Genomic DNA, 19919 nt, shown 5'->3' with positions numbered 1-19919 from the left:
TTAGCAGTTCCCTTTCAAGTGGATTAGCATCCAAGGAGATTTCATGTACTTATACTCTCCGATCTAGTAATTGGCAGAGATGGATCCCTTCTCCCATCTCTTGAATCTTAAGCATCATTGTCTTTCCCCCTTTGAGGCTGTAACTTTTTGTGGTCTCTAAAACGGGAGTGCCTCCAGTCTTTTGTTTCAGGGAAAGTGTTCCCTACATATTATCTCTTCTACATTTGAAGCTCAGGTAAATATATATCAACTGAGGGAAAGTCTATAAATAGGCATAAATAATACCGAGAAGTTGTGACTTAATAAATTGATATTTATTATCTGGTGGAGAATATAAAATGTTGACATAAAAAAGAGCACATTGGCTCTTTTCATAGTTAAATCCATAAATGACATTTGTTGTGATCTTATAAAAACTGTCTTGTTAGGATGTCTTGTAGAAGAATAACATTTGGTTAATGATTTATGATATTTTGAGACAGTAGTATTAATTTCTCTTTGTTTTTATGTAAGTCAGACTAAATGATCTTACCTGGAGGAAGATGTCTCTGAATTAAGAAGCACAACTAGCTGTAGCTCAACGTTTTTACTCTTCAGGTTGGTGCTTGTTCCTTATTAAATTCGAGTCGAGGACATAGATATCCCAGCAAAGCTGTCTCCAAAGGTAATTTCAGATGAATCAAGCCCTAGGGGAATCAAGGCAAAGGTTTCCTATGCTCATGCTAATTTGAGTATGTCTCTTGTTGCCAAAGGCAGTAACAGAACCCACAGCAACGAGCATGTTAATTAAGTAGCTGGATGTACCTATTGGGAAAGAAAAGCAGAATAGGTCACCAAACCTAGTTCAGACACACGATTTCTTTCTATTCTATATATTCACAACAAAGTGATTATACAGGCTCAGGTAAATCTCAAGAGGTCAAATAATGATTCACAAGTCAATTGGAAAATTTCCACTTTATATGTAGCCATTATTTTGGTAATTCCATTGATTGCTTAATTATGGTCGTTTCCTTAACAGCAGGAGAAATGGAAACCATTCCTGCATTCCTGTAATTGCCAACAGGACGTTTTACACAGAAACCATCCAAAATGGAATGAAAGCTACCCCTACCTTTCAGTAAATGAGGTTTCTCAATCAATCAGCAATCTTTGTTGAGTGCCTGCTCTTGGGGTACGCTACTCCAGGTAAGCTGTGTGAGGTTAGATTTTTTATGTAGAGCTACGAGCACCTCTTAAAAAGTTGTAAGTTGGGGAAATCAGTCTGCTTTAAGAGACAGACTTGGAAATCAACCAATAAAGCAGCAATATGCACATTTGCCCCACTGAGATTGCATTACCTTTATTAATTGTAACCTGATTGAAAAAAATAGCCACACTTTTAAGTCAGTAAGTGAAAATCTTATACAGGTTTGATTTCTTGCTTCCTAGGTGTCTGGTTACATTTGAAAAAGTATTTACCAAGAAAATGATTCATTGTTGAGTGTCAAATTCATACATTACTGTATGGCTTCTCCTAAAGCCATTCAATCTTTGCCTCCTCTGTGATCCTCTAGCAATGTCTTCAAAACTCTGCAAAAGCATTTACATGATTTTCTTTTATTTAACTTTTTATATAGCTGTCTCCTTCACTAGCTAGTGATATCCTCGATAAATGCCTAGTCTCAGAGAATTGTGATCCTGTAACAGGGTGGTCCCCAGGAAAGGGGGTGGTTCCAGGTTTCCTGCCCCACCCAAGGGAGGGTAGAGCTGAGCAGGGAGAGAAGTAGCTGCAGAGGAGACTGAGGAAGGAAGGAAGCAGGATGGAGAGCAAGAAGGAGCCCTGGAGGAGGCACATGGAGCCTAGAGAAACATGAAGAAACTACACTTGCCTTTTGGTCCTGGACTGGGTGACACAGGTGTGGGTGAGAGACCCGTGGGGAGGTGACAATGGCGGTTTTTGTCTTGATTTTGATTTTGCTCTTTTCCTTCCAGACTTGTCTGGTTGTTTCTGATGCTTTTCTGTGGAAAAGCATCTTCCCCACTGGAAGATGCTTTAGACTTGTGGCAGGCTTTGGGGCCTTGCTCTGGGCCAATCCCATTTGGATGGGGTTTTACCCACGAGGGGACGGGTAACTTGGGTGCTTGATTTAGAAACTATATTCTTTGCCTTTCCTGTATTGTTTCCGAATTGTTTTAAAGTTCCTTCCCATTAAAGTCTCATATGTTTTATGTTGATGGGGCAGATGGCAGAAACTATTTAGAGCAGGCAGGTTTGTGGGGCCTGGGGTGCCCCTCCCCCTGTCCTCTGTAACAGTCCTAAGTACATGCCACAAATCCTGACCCAAGTGCAATCAGTGCAAGTTTCTTGTACCCCTAAATAAAGGAAAGACTTCTAAGGGATGCACCTAGTTTCTGCCATTCTTTACCTAAAAGTTAGAAGCAACTACTTTCCATGTCTTCTGTATATGGCAAATATTAGCAGTTCTTACTGGTTAAGACCGCTTTCTGGAGTAAAATATCTGCATTCAAATTCTAACTCTGCTACTTCCTAGCTGAGCCATCTTAAAGCAGTTACTTAACAGCCCCAAGTCTTATCTTCAAGTGTAAAGTTGGTATAGTAATAATATTTCGGGGTTGAGAGGTCCTAGTTCTTGACTATTACAGGAAAGAATTCAAAGCCATGTCCAAGCAAAGCAGAGGCAGCAGCAGTGGTCTACTTGGTATACTTGGGAGGGATCTGAGGGGACAGAGTCCAAGGTTGAACAGCTACCACGAATTGCTTACATGGGATTTGGAGTTTCTCACTCAGCCCCATTCTGCTGGTACCCTTGGAAGGGGGGTTTAGTCCTCACCCTCCACTGTTGCAGGTGCTTCTCGCCCTACCGCCCCCCTACAGGTCAGGACAGGTGTCTGGCAGGATGCTTGTGAAATCATCCTCCAAGCTGCTGTGGGAGCTCTTTGGGGTGTTGCTTTATTGGCCCCAAGAGTTTCCTGGACTCTTGGATATCAGTGTAAAGTCAACCCTGCTGTCAATTATCTTAGGGAATGCTCCCTGCCCTCACCACCTAACAATAAGACCTGCTTCATGGAGGTTTTGTGACAATCCAGTGAAAAATAATTAAATCTCTTAGTAAAAAGATTTCTTCATTTTTATGTATATGGTGATGCTTTGGGGTTTACCATATTACAATTACTATTGTTATTATTACTTAAATATTTTACTGTGTGATTAGAAATTATATTTAATGCATAATAAATAATGAAATTTTGTTACAGGAAGGCTACTGATTTAAGGCTGTTGATTTGGGAAAATTCCAGATAATATTAAAGCTGAAAATGAACAGTTGCAGCAGGGAGCTTATGCCAGCTTCCCACTTTCATTGTTCACAGGTCATTCTTTACAGGTAAGCAAGTCTGATATTCCAGTTAGTCTTGGGTTCATCTTTTGAATTGATTGGTCATTATCTTTAGGGTTTTAGCAAGTGGGTATCTTATTACACAAACTCTAAAATAGTGATGGGGTGATGTTATTGTTTTGCTGTATATTTAGTAACATTTTACTGCAAACTTCCTCATATTTCCATGTATATCATTGTGGATATATCTGGATTATGAAAGATTTGGAAAATGAGTGATTAACTAAAAAAGGTGATTATTTAGTATTATTCTACTGTTTTTTTTTCTTCCCAATTCCAACTTTTGAAAACCTGTAGATATGCTTGGTTTATGTGTAGGAATATGGTTGTCAGTGGAAATTTTATTTATATATGGTAATGCTGCTAAGTGAAAAATCCCCATGTATGCAGATTATATTAGAATTCTATAGTCTATACTCTATTCTGGCTAGTGCTGATTTTCTAATACTAGCAATGGTGCATATTTAAAGCGTGCATTGGTATTATTTTATTGCCATTTTATATTAAGTGTGATCTGCCAATATAAAGGTAATACTCCATGGGACAGTTATCCTTTCATTGTCTTTTGAGAACTTTTAAAAAATCAACTTTATTGAAGTATAATTTGCAAATAGCAAATTCCTTTAGTGAATATCACTTTTAAAAATGGGGCAGAAATGAAATTTGATAATCTTTTGTTAGGTTCCATTTTTGTCCTCTTACTTCTATCAAATAAATATTGATATCTACTGTGTCATTATTGTGTTAAGAAAGAGATAAGAATAATAAATCATTCCCTAGGATATTTCATTTTGGGAGACAGGAATAAAAATATGTCCTTTACAATCCAGTCACTGCTGCTGGAAAGGCTTAGGAAAAAAAATTGACAGTAACAGAAAAAAGAAGGAAAGTTGGAAAACACATCACAAAAATGCTGTTCTGAATTCAATTATCTTTATTATAATTCCTTCTGCCTACTTTAGAAAACACATTTGTCAGAAAGAATTTAGAAAATATAGGCCTCCCCAGTGGCGCAGCGGTTGAGCGCTGGGTTGTGAAGCTGCCCGCAGCCTCTGCAGCGCGGGTTTGGATCCCCGGCTGCTCCCCGGCCACTGGAGGAGGGTCCCACATGACGCGCAGACCTCTCCTGCCGCCCGCTGCTCCCCTCAGCAGTGTGCTTCGGTCCTTCTGCCTGCTCTGCTTCCCGCTCTGGCTCTGGTGAATTCTCTCACCCTCCTGCGCCTCTGACTGTACCCAGTGCTTTATAAATAAATAAAAATAAATCTTTTTTTTTAAAAAAAAAAAAGAATTTAGAAAATATAAAGGAGGATATTTACTTTATTAATCTGCATTTTGAATGCTAGCAACCTCATCTGGCTCAAAATCTCAATAAGAAGTGCCTTTAAAAATAGGGAAACTGTATATTTGCTTGATACACCCTTCCTAGAGAGGGGTCACTTACGGATAGGTTCCCAGAACAAGCCGTACCTAAGTGTAAACTTTTTTCCTGGATCAAACAAATGTGCTTCCTCGGAACAAGAGAATGGATATGAGATGAAATGGATACTATAAGAGGCCTGGGATAGGTGGGGATTCCATTAAATGAACAGAAACATAGAGAAACAGTAGTTTTTACTATTTCCCTAGCATTCACCATGTGCTGTGGCTTCTAAGTGCCTCGATGAATTCTCAGAGCAACCCTAGGAAGGCTTTCCACAGAAACTGAGGTAAGAGGTGCTATGGCCACCACGTTAGATTAAATTTTTGTTCAATATTCATTGTTCTCTACTCTCCCTCCCCAATTCCATTGATGCTTAATCTGGTCATGTGACTGGCTTTGACTATGTTGTGGTCAGTGTACATCCCTTTATATAGAAAGAGTTGAGGCTTGGTCATGTGCTTTGTGTTAGCCAATAGATGCAAATAAGCAACAGAAGCAGAGACTTGAAATGTACATGTAGGTATGGATTCTCTTGTTCTGCCTTTGCCATCACTTTGAGATGGACATGCTCTCCATCTCCTGCTAGTGCAGAGAGGTTCAATCTGGAATCAACAAGTAATTTGGACAGGAAATAATGGGTTATTTTCAAACATCCCAGGAAAGAGAATCATTTGAAGGATGAAAGAAATCAAGAGAATCTAATGGGTCTGGAATTAAAAGAATACCTTATCAATTAAAGAACTAAATCTTAGTACAGTATTTCATTTCTGTGCTTTCCTATAAGACTATTGTGAAAGACTAATAGTCAGCAAAGCTCTTTGAAAGTGTTATTAGTATTATGAAAACACTAGTTTTTCTTTGAGTATATTTTGCTTCTTATGGTGTCTCAGTGCCTAGAACAGTATCTGGTTTGTAATGGGTGCTCAGTAAACAATTGTTAAATTGGAGTAAATTCTTTTCCAGTGGTGTCCTCTGTTCATAAATAACAGAAGTACAAAGGCTGTTCATCATTATGGAAGTTGTTCATTTCTATTGTTCACAAGATGGGGAAAATGGCAAGGAAGTCACCTCCTCTTAAGGCAGTGGAATTGTGAAGGATATGGAAAGTATGTGCAGTTCCTACCCCCACTACCTAACTACGGTCACCAAGCTAATGTTCTATAAATCCTTACATTGAGTGAAAATATTGTTGGAGTCTTATGTTAGGATATTTTCTGCCCCAGAGATTGTTTTATTAAACTATTTGAATTTAATATTTGTGCTACTTAAAAAATGGAACTTTATTTTTAAAATAAACACAATACAGAAAACAACCAAATGAGCATCTGGATTTGAAAGTTTAGGTCATTGGATAGAAAGAAAATGTCCATTTATCTTGTCCCTTCTTTGTTTACCGCAAAGCAAGCTATAGCCAAATGAGATGTCTCACTTTTACGGTATTTGCATTTAACTCACTTGTGATTCAGGTCAGGGGGATGGTTAGTTTGGGTTCAGGCTGGGTAGGCAGTTTGTTGTTCACACAAAATCACAGAGAAATTCAAGGACCAGAGATGTCATTTATCTTGCTCTACTTTCTATTATGACAGGGGCTGCCTTTCTATCCCAGAACTTGTATCCCAAATCATCTCTGATGATTTCCTGAGAAAAATGCTGGTATAGATAAAAGGTTATATTAACACCAAACTTTCCTGCTGAAATATTAAAGGGAAATATTTGAGCAGTATTGCATCACTGACATGAAACTGACTAACAATCTGGAAGCAATAAATTTTACTTAAGTATTCATGGTAGCGAATGTTTCATCCTGTGACAAATATTCTCCAGTGAAGGCTTTGGATGAAACTCCTTCTGTCTCAGCTAAAATCTTTTAATAGCTATTCCTAATCCTGAACCATCTCTGGTCTCCAGTTAATATGTGTTATAAAATGTAATTAAATCTACCAATGTCATTAGTCTATTAAGAGTTATAGACAAATCCTAGTATTGAAAGGGAGGAAAGAAAAGATCAATCTTCTCATTGTTTTTATTGTAGACTTTCAACATAATAATTTCTTTATTTCCGGAAAATATTTTACCTGTCCCAAAGATCACATATATGTTTGCAGTTCTTGACTTGGAAACTATAAGGTAATAAACAACAGGAATACAAATATAACTCATATCTTGGATTCTTTGACAGGATCCAGGGTATTAAAGTAGTTTTACTGTTCTCATGAAAGCTTAGCTACTTTTATGGTCCCTAGACTCCATAAGAAACAAAAGCTAAATGGGAAGAATTTAATTGCTGCACCTCCCCCTGCAGTGACCCTTAGGGCTAATGGCTTACTCAACGTTCCCTAGGTCCGGCTGGGCAACCAGCAAGCAGGGGGAGAACAGCAAAACCCCCTGAAGACATAGATAAGACAAGAGGGAAGCCTGTTGAAAGATAACGACCACCAGGAGCCACTACAGGAATGCTGTGGGGGGAGGGGGGACTTATCTCGCCTTCTTAAGGCCCACAAACTTTATTCTAATACAACTGTCTCTCTAAAATCTTTTCTCTTTCTCTGTCTAAAAAGGTTATTGGTTTGCCGATTAAAAAAAGAACATACGAAATCTAATAACTAGGCTGATTCAAATGAAACGATACTAAACTATGTGTATTAATAGAACTGTTAGCTTAATAATTTCTCTGTTGTATGCTTAGCCTTGTTAGTATTAATCTTAATGATAAAAATATTACATTGTGAAAAGTAAAATTCACCCGTGCTAATTAATAGTAATTTAGTGGTAGTGAGTAGTTTAAACAAAAAGTATTCACATAAAATAAAAAGAAAAATTAATAGCCTAACTACTTAGGAATGCGCCTGAGTCCAGATGTAAATCACTGCTCTGTCAATGATAAGCTAAACCTATAAGCAAGCTGATTTCTTCACTGATGTTCGCCATTCCTATGCTTTTAGAAAACATATATATACTGGTCACCAACTCAAATTAAATTACATTCAGATTTTACTCTTGAAGTGTGTCTGTTTGTCATTTCTTTAACCGAATCCCTGAATACCCTGCGCAGTCTCTCAACCCTGAGACAGCCTCATTGTTCACTGCTGTGCAAGTCTGCGGCATTTAATACTTTATTAAGGACTAAAATCTTCCTTTAAGAGGAAAAAAGGACCAAAATTTTTAAGAATCTATAGAATGAGAAAGATATCAAGATCAAAGTGTTATTTTTGAAGTCTGGTAAAAACAAGGCATATCTAATAGAAAAAATTTCATAAACCCAGTGTTGTATAAACTCAAAAAACTGGGAGACTTTCTTCATTTTTGCCTAACATCTATTTCCCCATCAAATTATTTCAATATTCAATATCCTGTATTCCGATTACTTTCTTTCCTTTGTTTCCATTGCCTTTGCCTTTTCCTGGTTTCTTCTTACCTGTACAGTATAACCTGAGTGATGTTTTTACTGTAAAAATTAAACATATGAATTTAACTCTGATGTCTGACACCCATCATAGCTCTTAGGATAAAGGCCGAAACTGTACTATGTTTTATGGGGTCCTGTAGTGTCTGGCTTCAGTTCTCTGCATTCAAGTCACTCTGACCTCTTTCAGATACATATGTCCCACCTACTGTTTGTAATACTGTATATAAAATCAAGTATATTTGTATATATAGTATTGTTGACATTATCAGACATTCATATTCACAATATGTCTAATTATTTCATCCATGGTACGACCCACTCTACTTACATCCCAGATAATTTTGTAGAAAATTCTAGACATTGTGCCAAAGATTCTAAATCACACTATCCTAAAGATCTTTACTCATCCCTCTGTCACAGTAGGTCATAGCTTCCCACTGTACTTAGCCTTTCTACTGCATACCAATTATTTAGCTTGTAGTAATACTTATGTGTATTTTTTTTGGGGGGGTACCCTCACAGGGGAACGAACTGCTGCTGCAGAGGCTGTGGGCAGCCTCGCAGCCCAGCGCTCAACCGCTGCACCACCAGGGGAGGCCCTGTGTATGTTTTTTGAATTAATGTTTATCTTCACCCTACACTTAATTTTCTTTTTTGCTCATCATTCTGTCCTCTCCATTTACCATAGTGATTTTCTAATAGTGTTCTTTTTTTTTAATTGATCACTTTTAATTTTTTTTCTTTAAGATTTATTTATTTATTTACACAAGCACTGGGTACAATCAGAAGTGCGGGAGGGTGAGAGAATTCACCAGAGCCAGAGCGGGGAACAGAACAGGCAGACTGACGAAGTACACTGCTGAGGGAAGCAGTGGGCAGCAGGAGAGGTCTGCATGCCATGTGGCACCCTCTCCCGACGGCCGGGGATTTAACCGGCGCTGCAGAGGCTGCGGGCAGCTTCTCAACCCAGTGCTCAACCGCCTTGCCACCAGGGGAGGCCCAATAGTAAGTTCTTAACAAACATTTATTGAATTAATTGTGAGGATTCCCATAACAAAACCCTATTTGTTGCTGTTTTCATATCATTCTTCATTGTCTCATGACAAATATCAAAAGATTTCCTATACAGAGCTCCTCCCCTGTGGTACCTGTAGTCTCTTCACATTGAGATTTGTAGCTTCTCTTTGATTTTTCAGATGCTCCTGATAAAGTATTATTTTTCTTTTTCTTTTTTTTTTTTTTTTTAAAGAGGCATGTATTTTTATTTATTTATTTTTTGTTTGTTTGTTTGTTTGTACATGCACTGGGTACAGTCAGAAGCGCGGGAGGGTGAGAGAATTCACCAGAGTCAGAGCGGGGAGCAGAGCAGGCAGAAGGACCAAAGTACACTGCTGAGGGGAGCAGCGGGCGCCAGGAGAGGTCTGCACGCCATGTGGGACCCTCCTCCAGTGGCCGGAGAGCAGCCGGGGATCGAACCGGTGCCGCAGAGGCCGCAGGCAGCTTCACAACCCAGCGCTCAACCGCTGTGCCACTGGGGAGGCCCTAAAGTATTATTTTTCCAACAGGTGTACTCAGTCCTATTTTCAAAATGAATGTGCAGACAAAGCATAACTAATACCTGTCTTTTTGCTTTTTTAATGCTCATTAACTCTTCGCTACATATCATAAAACTATTTGCTTCACTGAATGTAGAACAACCTTGTTCTAGAAAGAAGCCTGTGGGAAAATCCTACTGATACAGTTTATTATGTATCATTGTAGAACCAAAATTATGATTAAATGAATAGGAAAAGAACTAATAGAAATTTTGATGGATTGTCTTAGTAAAAATGGCTGTCAACAACACTACTTGATTTTACTTTCTTAATTTTAACTTTTTATTCTAAATCAAGCAAATATAATCTTCACATATTACTTTATTTATATAAAATCTAATATTATTTAAACTTTCTATTTTAGCATAAGAGAAATTTACATTAAGAAAAAAATTAGAGTGTTAAATTTTGGCATGTTTTTGAGATAGTAAAAATGCACTCAGATTTGGTATCACATATTTCTTAGAATTATTTTTTTATAATACGAATACACTTTGCTCACAGAAAATTTAATATAAATATATATGGACTTAATAGCTATTCACTAGATTTTGCTATTTTGCAGTATAATAGTGATATGTATGAGTCTCTGTTTATTGGTACTTCATAATAAACATACCCTATTCTAGTTGTTCTGCAAAATGATGGCATCATATACATCATATAGGATTAACAAGTGTAAACTGAAGAGGTTTGACCTCTTCCCATAAATTGCAAAGTGTTGTAATCCAGCATTACCTCTAAAAAAATTATGCAATTAAAAAAAAATTTAAATAAGTGTAATAATGGTGTCATTTAGAAGATAACACTGTTCAGAGGGAGAATAAATTTGGAGCAGTGGATGGAAAAGCAAATCTATGGAGTTAAATATGCCTCCAAATCATAGCAGTATGTATTTCATTTGAGACATCCATGTGGTTATATGAGGAGGAATTGGCAAATCCTTCGGTGCACCTACGTGGATACTACTGCCCTTTAAGACTACAAATATTTCCTTTTACAAACACGCTTGCTCTTACCCCGTCACCGCCACTACAATTGTTTCTATTCCTTTGGCATACGATTGTTCATCTTAAAATAAAGGATGCAACATCCACTTTTGAAGCACTCCATTTATTTAGCTGTTTATCAGTGATAATTAAATGGGAAATATTATCTTTCCTAATTTCATCACCTTAAATCAGAAATACATTATATAATTAACATATCTTAAATTACCTTTCCCTCATTTTGCAAATAATCTTACTAGCTATAGAAAATTGTTGAGTTGATTCCTCTTCAGTTATTTAACATTTGAAAGGAAGTGTTAGTATGCAATGTCATTTCTAATTTCCATCAAATTGGATTTTTCAAAGGACTTTTAAAGACTATCATTGACCTTGGTAGAAATTGATACTGTATAAAATTTAATTACTTCATCTATCCAATATGGTTTGTTCAAAGCAAGTGTTGAGAAAATGCAAATTAATATGAGAATTTAATTTTTTTTAACCTGGAGTATGCAACTAAATCTGGGACAAAGATACTTTAGCAATTATGTAATATGTGAAAAACAAGTCATGTAAAATTCCTGATTATATTTATACTGACATCTCTATAGCATCAGACTTACTGAAGATTAAACTCTAGTCTTTTTTTTTTTTTAAGATTTATTTATTTATTTATACAAGCACTGGGTACAGTCAGAAGCATGGGAGGGTGAGAGAATTCACCAGAGCCAGAGCGGGTTGCAGAGCAGGCAGAAGGACCGAAGTACACTGCTGAGGGGAGCAGCGGGCGGCAGGAGAGGTCTGCACACCATATGGGACCTTCCTCTGGTGGCCGGGGAGCAGCCTGGGATCGAACCAGCGCTGCAGAGGCTGTGGGCAGCTTCGCAACCCAGGGCTCAACCGCTGCGCCACCAGGTAGGCCCTAAACTCTAGTCTTTTAACTGTATTTCTAATAGATGCATTTCAGTTTTCAAGTACCTGACCAAATTAAATTAAAGATACAGCACCATCTTATGGATAGTTCTATATTTGTAAAATTTGAAAATATAAAAATCTTTTTGCACTTAGGAATGAAACTCTTTATCATTAAAAAATTAGGGAAGGAAAATATTTTAATGTAACAATGAAAAATGATATAATATTGAATAACTGAAATGTGTATATTTGTGTGCAACCATATGTGTGTTTATGTATGTGCATGTGTCAATGTGTTTGTAATGTTATGGTAAATAAAGGCACAAACTGATTTTTAATTCTTTTCTCCTTTCAAAATTATGATTTCTACTAAGGAGGAAAATAAACAATTATTCTTTCAATACAAATTAATAATTGTGTGGAATAAAACAAGAGATCAGTTTAAATGATACTGGGACCACACCTTTCATCACCTTGTTAAGATGCTTTAAATCTAGAAACTTCTGAGAAGTAGGTCTGCTTACTAGCCATGAGGCATATATTCTAGAAAATGTTGAGAAATTTAGGTATGATAATAAACCCATTTAACTATCTGTTAATTTTGTATATCCGGTAATAAAGTCTCCTTATATTTATTTTGAATTTAACTATTTTCCTTAATGAATTGTTATTACTTTCAGATTTTAGATATAGTTATTTTTGAATAAACACTTCCTAATAACCCCTTAACCCCTTTAATAATTTTTTTTAAACATTTTTTTTTATTTATTTGTACAAGCACTGGGTACAGTCAGAAGTGCGGGAGGCTGAGAGAATTCACCAGAGCCAGATCAGGGAGCAGAGCCGGCAGACTGAAGTACACTGCAGCGGGCGGCAGGAGAGGTCTGCGCGCCATGTGGGACCCTCCTCAGGTGGCCGGGGAGCAGCCAGGTATCGAACCGGCGCTGCAGAGGCTGCGGGCAGCTTCGCAACCCATCGCTCAACCACTGTGAATACCTCATTGCCAGTTTAAGGTACGTTATAAAAAAGTAACAGATTAAATTACCTAATTATTAAAGTGTAGTTATGAATGTATGGTTCATATTTTAATCTTTAGTTCACCTTGTGATGAAATACAGGCCTAAGCATTAAGGATTTACCCAGTTCATATAGTGTTGACTTACTCCATCCTGAGAAAAACTCAAATACAATTGTTCTTAATTTTTTGATGTCTTGAACCAATCAAAAAACTTTGGAATGTCACCTTAGGAAAATTCCATGGATACAACACATTTTATTTATAATTTTATGGGACTGTGGACTCCTGGAGAGTTCATCCATCCTCTATGGTTTAAAATAATATCTTTATTTTAATGTTTATTTTATTAGGTGATAATTTTTACAAGTGAGAACAAGGGACTTAATTAAAAATTATTAACATTCTTATGTAATTTCACACACACACACACACACACACACATACACAGAGGCATGGCTATTTGGACTTAAATCACTTCCCCCTGCAGCTAAATTATATTGAGATATGTAAGTAAAGTGTTCTTATTGGTTTATTTTTATATAGATTTTATTTTCATGGTATTTTTGAATAAGACAGAAAAATGTGATTTTGACAACAAACAATATAGAATTTTGGCTTTATCCTCACAAGTTAGTACAGGTTCTGATGAGCAATGGTCTAATTAGGGATAATTTTCTATATAATATAGACTCTTGGTCCTAAATTTCTAAATTTTGTTTCAAATATAAACTTGTCAGAAATTAAAAAAAAATCATTCCTAGATTTCCTCACTAATAGAAAAGAATACAACAAAGTTGAAACATTCTAAATTATGTTCACTTCAGATATATGGGTAGTTTATAAGTTAAGAAGAAATCAAGGGAAATTTATTTTTTTTTATTTTTTTATTTTAAAGATTTACTTATTTGTTTGTTTGTTTATTTATTTATTTATACAAGCACTGGGTACAGTCAGAAGCGTGGGAGGGCGAGAGAATTCACCAGAGCAAGAGTGGGGAGCAGAACAGGCAGAAGGACCGAAGTACACTGCTGAGGGGAGCAGCGGGCAGCAGGAGAGGTCTGCGCGCCATGTGGGACCCTCCTCCAGTGGCCGGGGAGCAGCCAGGGATCGAACCGGTGCCGCAGAGGCTGCGGGCAACTTCGCAGCCCAGTGCTCAACAACTGCGCCACCAGGGGAGGCCCGAAATCAAGGGAAATTTAATACATTATACATAAGAGCATTTTGTTTAAATTCAGACCCAAGGCCATATATGAAATTAAATTTTAATTTGTCATGTTATCAAATACAAAATTGTATTTAAAAATTATTATTAATGTTCCAGAACAATTTTGCTAATTAAATATTGCTTTCATTTGTAAAGGCAAGTTATATTAAAATTCATGAAAAAAATAGAAACCTGATGATTTAAAATAGAAATGAAAATATGTTCCCAATCTATCCTTTAACTATAGTTAAATTCCATGGATTATATTGGTCAACATTGTGTAATACCATATTTTTCTCAAAAGTGAGTGAACTTGTCACTTTAAGGAAAACAACTGACTTTGGAGTAAAATTTGGACTTTTGGACTTTCAAGTAAAAATTAGAATTTTGTATGAGCTTTATAGTTTCCCAAGACTTCATGACATTTTGATGAGGTTGGTGATTACTGACAAAAGTAATTCTTTTGATATAAAATCTGTCAACTTTTGAGTGATCTGCATTGATGCCAGTAAACCATTATTTCCCAAATGATGGATGAATTCTGTGGCAAAACTCATGTATCAATAAAAAAGCCATTCAAAGCGTGATATTTTATTTTTAATATCACAGAGTACAAAGAGTTTATTAATAGGGTCTTAGATTTTACACTGCAACTAACCTTAAAGAAACTACCAGTTGTTGAGTTTTATGTACTATCAAAGAAGAACATTCACAATAATATAAAAAGGCTATGAAGATACTCTCTTTTTCAATTACATGTCTATATAAAGGTAACTTTTCTTCATCTATTTCATTCAAACCAATATATTTCAACATGTTGAATGTTGGAGCTGATATATGATACCACCTGAATTCTATTAAAACAGACATGTAAAATAATGCCATTCCTTTAACTCAACTTTTTATTTTGGAAATATAGTGCTTTTTTAATAAAAATATGTAGTTTATATTATATTAAGTTTTTGGATTTATGTGAATTAATAAATAGCTGTCTCTCCAATTTCTGTTTATTTTTTCCAACATTAGTAATACTTATAATTATAACCCATATACAGAAGATCTTTGAGAATCTTAAGAACTTTCATGAATATAAATGGGTTCTAAGAATGTTCATTATCACTGCTACAGATCAGAGTAATAGTAAATAATTCAGACCTTTATTTTTTCTACTTGATGTCATTTGACTATAATTTTCTCCAATAAAAGTTGTACTTCAATTTACTTTAATTTTCTTGATCATTATTGTTGAAATGGTGTAAATTTTTTACAGTAGAATTCTCATCTCTTAAGTGAGACATTGGTTCACATTCTAGTCTATCAATGCAGTAATCTCTGTAGAGTGTCCACTACAGTGGAATTGACATCCAATACCTTTTCTTGACTGGCAGAAAATTTAACAACCAAGTTAATACATTCACAAAATGCTATGGAAGCTGGAGAGAAATAAGTTCTGTTTCTTGCTTTGTCCATTTAAGGGCATGATTCCTAGATTTTATCCATTCCCACAAAAAGATCACATAGTTTGTGACAGTTAAAAAATTTAAAACACAGACATCTTCTAGGCCACATACCTGCTTCTCTAGGAAACCATGAGAATCATCACATACATTCACTTTCTGGGATTAACATAAGACTTTTCTTATGACATTTTGAGCACATAGGTTGCAATATGTTCCTACTTTTTTTTCCTCCTTGTAGTTCACAACCAGTGCATTTCTGTCATTTTCTCCAAATTTTTTACAAAATGGAAAATTAAAGAACAGGAACCCCAGCACAGGAACAGGAAGATAGTAATTTCTATTGTGGGGTCAAACCTTTCTATAAAAATTATGAAGTCTTTGAGATCTTAGTAAAACACTTTAACACATATTTAGGGATTTCCTTCATGTGGTTGTTTCAAGGCTAATAATTTAGAAATGCAAATTGTAAGCTGTGTAAAAAAATGCACAGAACCATTAACTACTTCACATACAATTTGTTCCTATAGTTTTAGGAACTAATATCGAACTAAATAATAAATTATAATAACAGTAAACTACATGGCATTTTCTGAATGCTTACTATATATATAGCAGATAATCTTAGCAATAATCCTTTAATTGTATCTTTTGTTTATGTTTCTCTGCGTATTATCAGTGTGGACTATTAACTTACTGGTCCATTTGTGCTAACTGAGAGCATTTATTTTTACCCATTATCTGTTAAAAGTGGGACCGCAGAACAATTCTTTGCTAGGACTCAAATTTCCACTGAAGAGAAGAAAAATTGGTAAGCAAAAGGAGAATAGGGATTTAAATGAGAATGCCAGTACTCAAAATATAAGTATTCATCTGAAAGTTTCAAAAATTTGTTGTTTTTAGCTTAGTAAAGGCATACTTTTTTATAAGTTGGGTTTGTGAGTTGACAGTTTTCCCAACTGGTCCTTCCATTTGAAAAAATTTCCATTGTTGTAATATATTAGCTATAACTATACTACAAAGATAATATGAGGGCCTCCCCAGTGGCACAGCGGTTGAGCGCTGGGTTGCGAAGCTTGCCTGCGGCCTCTGCGGCGCCGGTTTGATCCCCGGCTGCTCCCCGGCCACCGGAGAAGGGTCCCACATGGCCCCCAGACCTCTCCTGCCGCCCCCTGCTCCCCTCAGCAGTGTACTTTGGTCCTTCTGCCTGCTCTGCTCCCTGCTCTGGCTCTGGTGAATTCTCTCACACTCCTGAGCTTCTGACTGTACCCAGTGCATGTACAAACAAACAAACAAACAAATAAATAAATAAAACATGCCTCTATTAAAAAAAAAAAAGATAATATGACCACCCACATCCAAAACACTTAAGGGATATTTTGTGAATTTTTTCCCTCTATCACTGCAAGAGCATATGTTACCATAATTTCTTATTTTGCTCATGTCTGTCTCACATGCATTCCTATCAGGATGAAATTTTATTATTTTTATATAATCAATCTAGTGCATATCTTTGGTTACCCAAAAAGGGTTCAATGAAAAATTAACTTCATTTGTGACTTGAAAGAGTTAATTCCTTCCTTTCAGGTCAAATGCACAAATCAATTCTTGAGGCCTCCCCGGTGGCGCAGCGGTAGAGCGCTGGGTTGCGAAGCTGCCCGCGGCCTCTGCGGTGCCGGTTCAATCCCCGGCTGCTCCCCGGCCACCGGAGGAGGGTCCCACATGGCGCGCAGACCTCTCCTGCCGCCCGCTGCTCCCCTCAGCAGTGTACTTCGGTCCTTCTGCCTGCTCTGCCCCTCGCTCTGGCTCTGGTGAATTCTCTCACCCTCCCGCGCTTCTGACTGTACCCAGTGCATGTATAAACAAAACAAACAAGCAAACAAATAAAGAAAGAAAAACATGCCTCTATTAAAAAAAAAAAAAAAAAATCTTTAAAAAAAAAAAAAAATCAATTCTTGACTAGCAAACAGACCACCTATAGCTATTCAGGTCACACACCTGATTCCTTAAACAGCATTGCCAAAGCACAGTCTATATTCTTTTTTATTACTGTGCAACCATCTTTCCCTAGCATTAGAGGTGTTTCATTAAAAAGCTTTGTGACTTCTATTTGTTTTTATGCTCACCTTGATAGAAGTATATAGGAATTCAAGTAAAAACAAGAATGAATTCAAAGATATTTTGTGTATTTGTGAAATGGTATACAAACCAATTATAATCTTATGTTGGACATCCTTTATTCACTTATCTCAGGGCAAAAAACCAATGTTATAATCACCTGAAAAGTTAATATATAAAGTATAAACTTGGCAAGAATATTAATGTAAGCACAAAATTGAAAATGTTAAATATTAATAGATCACAATTAGGTTACAAGGAATTCTAAAGAGTTTTCTTACTATATGCTGCATGAGGTATTTCTTGTGTGGATTATTAATTAGAGTGATCATCAGATTGCAATACTGATATTTCTGTTTTTAAAAAGAAATGGTTGTCTCATTTGTAATTCATTAATCAGTTAATTTCTTAAGAGACTTGTTCTTCTAAATATGCCCAATATAGATTTAACATGTTAATTAAAAAATGTTTAATTAAAGAAATTCTTAAATATCACTTCTCTTTTTTTTGATGTTTCTTTAATTTAGGCCATTTTCATATCCATAGTGAAAACACAGTGCATGTTATTTTAAAAAAAGAATAATGTTTTCCATGATATCTCCAAAGTTGGAGAAATTTTTTCTCTGATAACTATTTTTAATAAGAAGGGAATAGTAAAGTACAACATCAAGTAACATTAACTAATTAATAAAAGAAACTGAAAAATATAACTTTCCTTGATAAGAAAAAGGACAATAAAGCTGCTATATTTAAATTGTACCCTATTGCCCTAGGAATTACATTCTTATTTTAGTTTAATAAACATAATAACTTAGTGTGCTGACTTCTAATCAGACTAATTGTAATAGAATAAGTCACCATTTGTATGTAGAACGTTATTTTGAGTCCTTGCTCCATTAGTTCCATAGGAACTAACTTTCAGTTTCCTCACCTGTATAACGAATTGAAAATAAATGAGATTATGTATGTAAAGGGCTTAGTGCAATACGTGGTACAAAAGCATACATGTATATGGTAATAATCATCATAATCATCTGTTTCAAAAGGTTACTTTAGTGATCCTATTAGATAAGTATATTTGCAAAACCTTACCAACTGTAAAGTACTTTTATAGATGCATTAGAGACTGACTTAAATGAATAACTATCACTTATTGTTTACCTTGACACAAAGAAAATATTGTCCTTAAATACATCAGTGTGTAAGATTTCGAGTTCCATGGCAGTTGAAGATCAGCAGCAGTCACCTTTTATCACTGTGGGAACTCGTTAAGGATTGACAAACAGGCGAGGCTCTCCGGGAGTAAAAGCCTAAGTGACATCTTAACCCTGCTAGAAAGAATGTCAGTAAATGCAAAAAGGAAAGCCTCTCTGTGCACCGAGTTGTGGAACTAAGTGACTGGTAAAAATTCAAACTATTTGGTCACGCGGTAGATCAGCCAGTGATTTTATTTTCCTGATTATACTTGCACTGAGCTTCTTCGCCTCCCTGCCAGGTTGGCTACTGCACTGTAGCTTGTGTTGAATGCACTGTTTTGCCTCCTCCCCCCTGTGTCAAAATTAAGAACCAGAATCACAGGTTGGGGTGGGTGGGAGGAGGGATTAGGGTCAACATAAGGGGGGTGGGAATTGTATGGGGAATACAACCAAAATGAAAATGCATACCTTGTGCAAAAATGAAAAATGATGCAAGAATTATATAAAATAAAATAATTTAAAAAAAGGAATAAAGGACCAGTATCAGAATCATAAAAAGAAACTCCTAGTTGTTTCCTGCATTGGGACCGAGAAATCTGCGCAGATAAGGCAGGCTTCGGGTGCAGCTACCAGACGCCCACTTGAGGCCAGAACCCAGCGTTGCGTGCCCGGGTGTGCCCCCCGCTCCGCAAAAGCTTCAGTGCTGGACACCGGGAGCGCTCAAGTACTGGTGAATAAATGTCTATACTCCACAACCAGTCTTCAATCCACCGCATCCCACCCCAGAAAATAATCGAGCTGCTCAGAGTAGCATTTCGCCAACATAGAATCCACTTTGCTCCTGCGTGTACAGGAATAAAAACACTTTCAAAGGAAAGTCTCACGAGCTTTGCTTTTTGCTTTCTTTCAAGAACATTATTCTGGCTTTTATAATTTGGGCTTCAGCATGAGCGTGGAAACAGCAGCAGAGCAGAGCGAGCGACTTTTCCAAAGGTTACTTGGCGCCGAACCGCACCAACCCCACTTTGCCGGGCTCTGCTTCCCCCCTGAGCATTAGTTTTGGGTCGGAGAGACTGGCCCACCCACCCAGGGTTCGGCCAATCCTCCAAAAGCTGGCTGGACAAAAGGAGATGGGTGCTGAGGGGTCACAGCAGGTCAAGCACCTCCAGGTGGGCGCGCACGGAGCCTTTTAGCAAAAGCGCC

The sequence above is a fragment of the Talpa europaea genome, assembly GCF_964194135.1.
Source record: "Talpa europaea genome assembly, chromosome: 3".
Taxonomy (NCBI): Eukaryota; Metazoa; Chordata; class Mammalia; order Eulipotyphla; family Talpidae; genus Talpa; species Talpa europaea.
Note: the sequence above shows the minus strand (reverse complement) of the source record.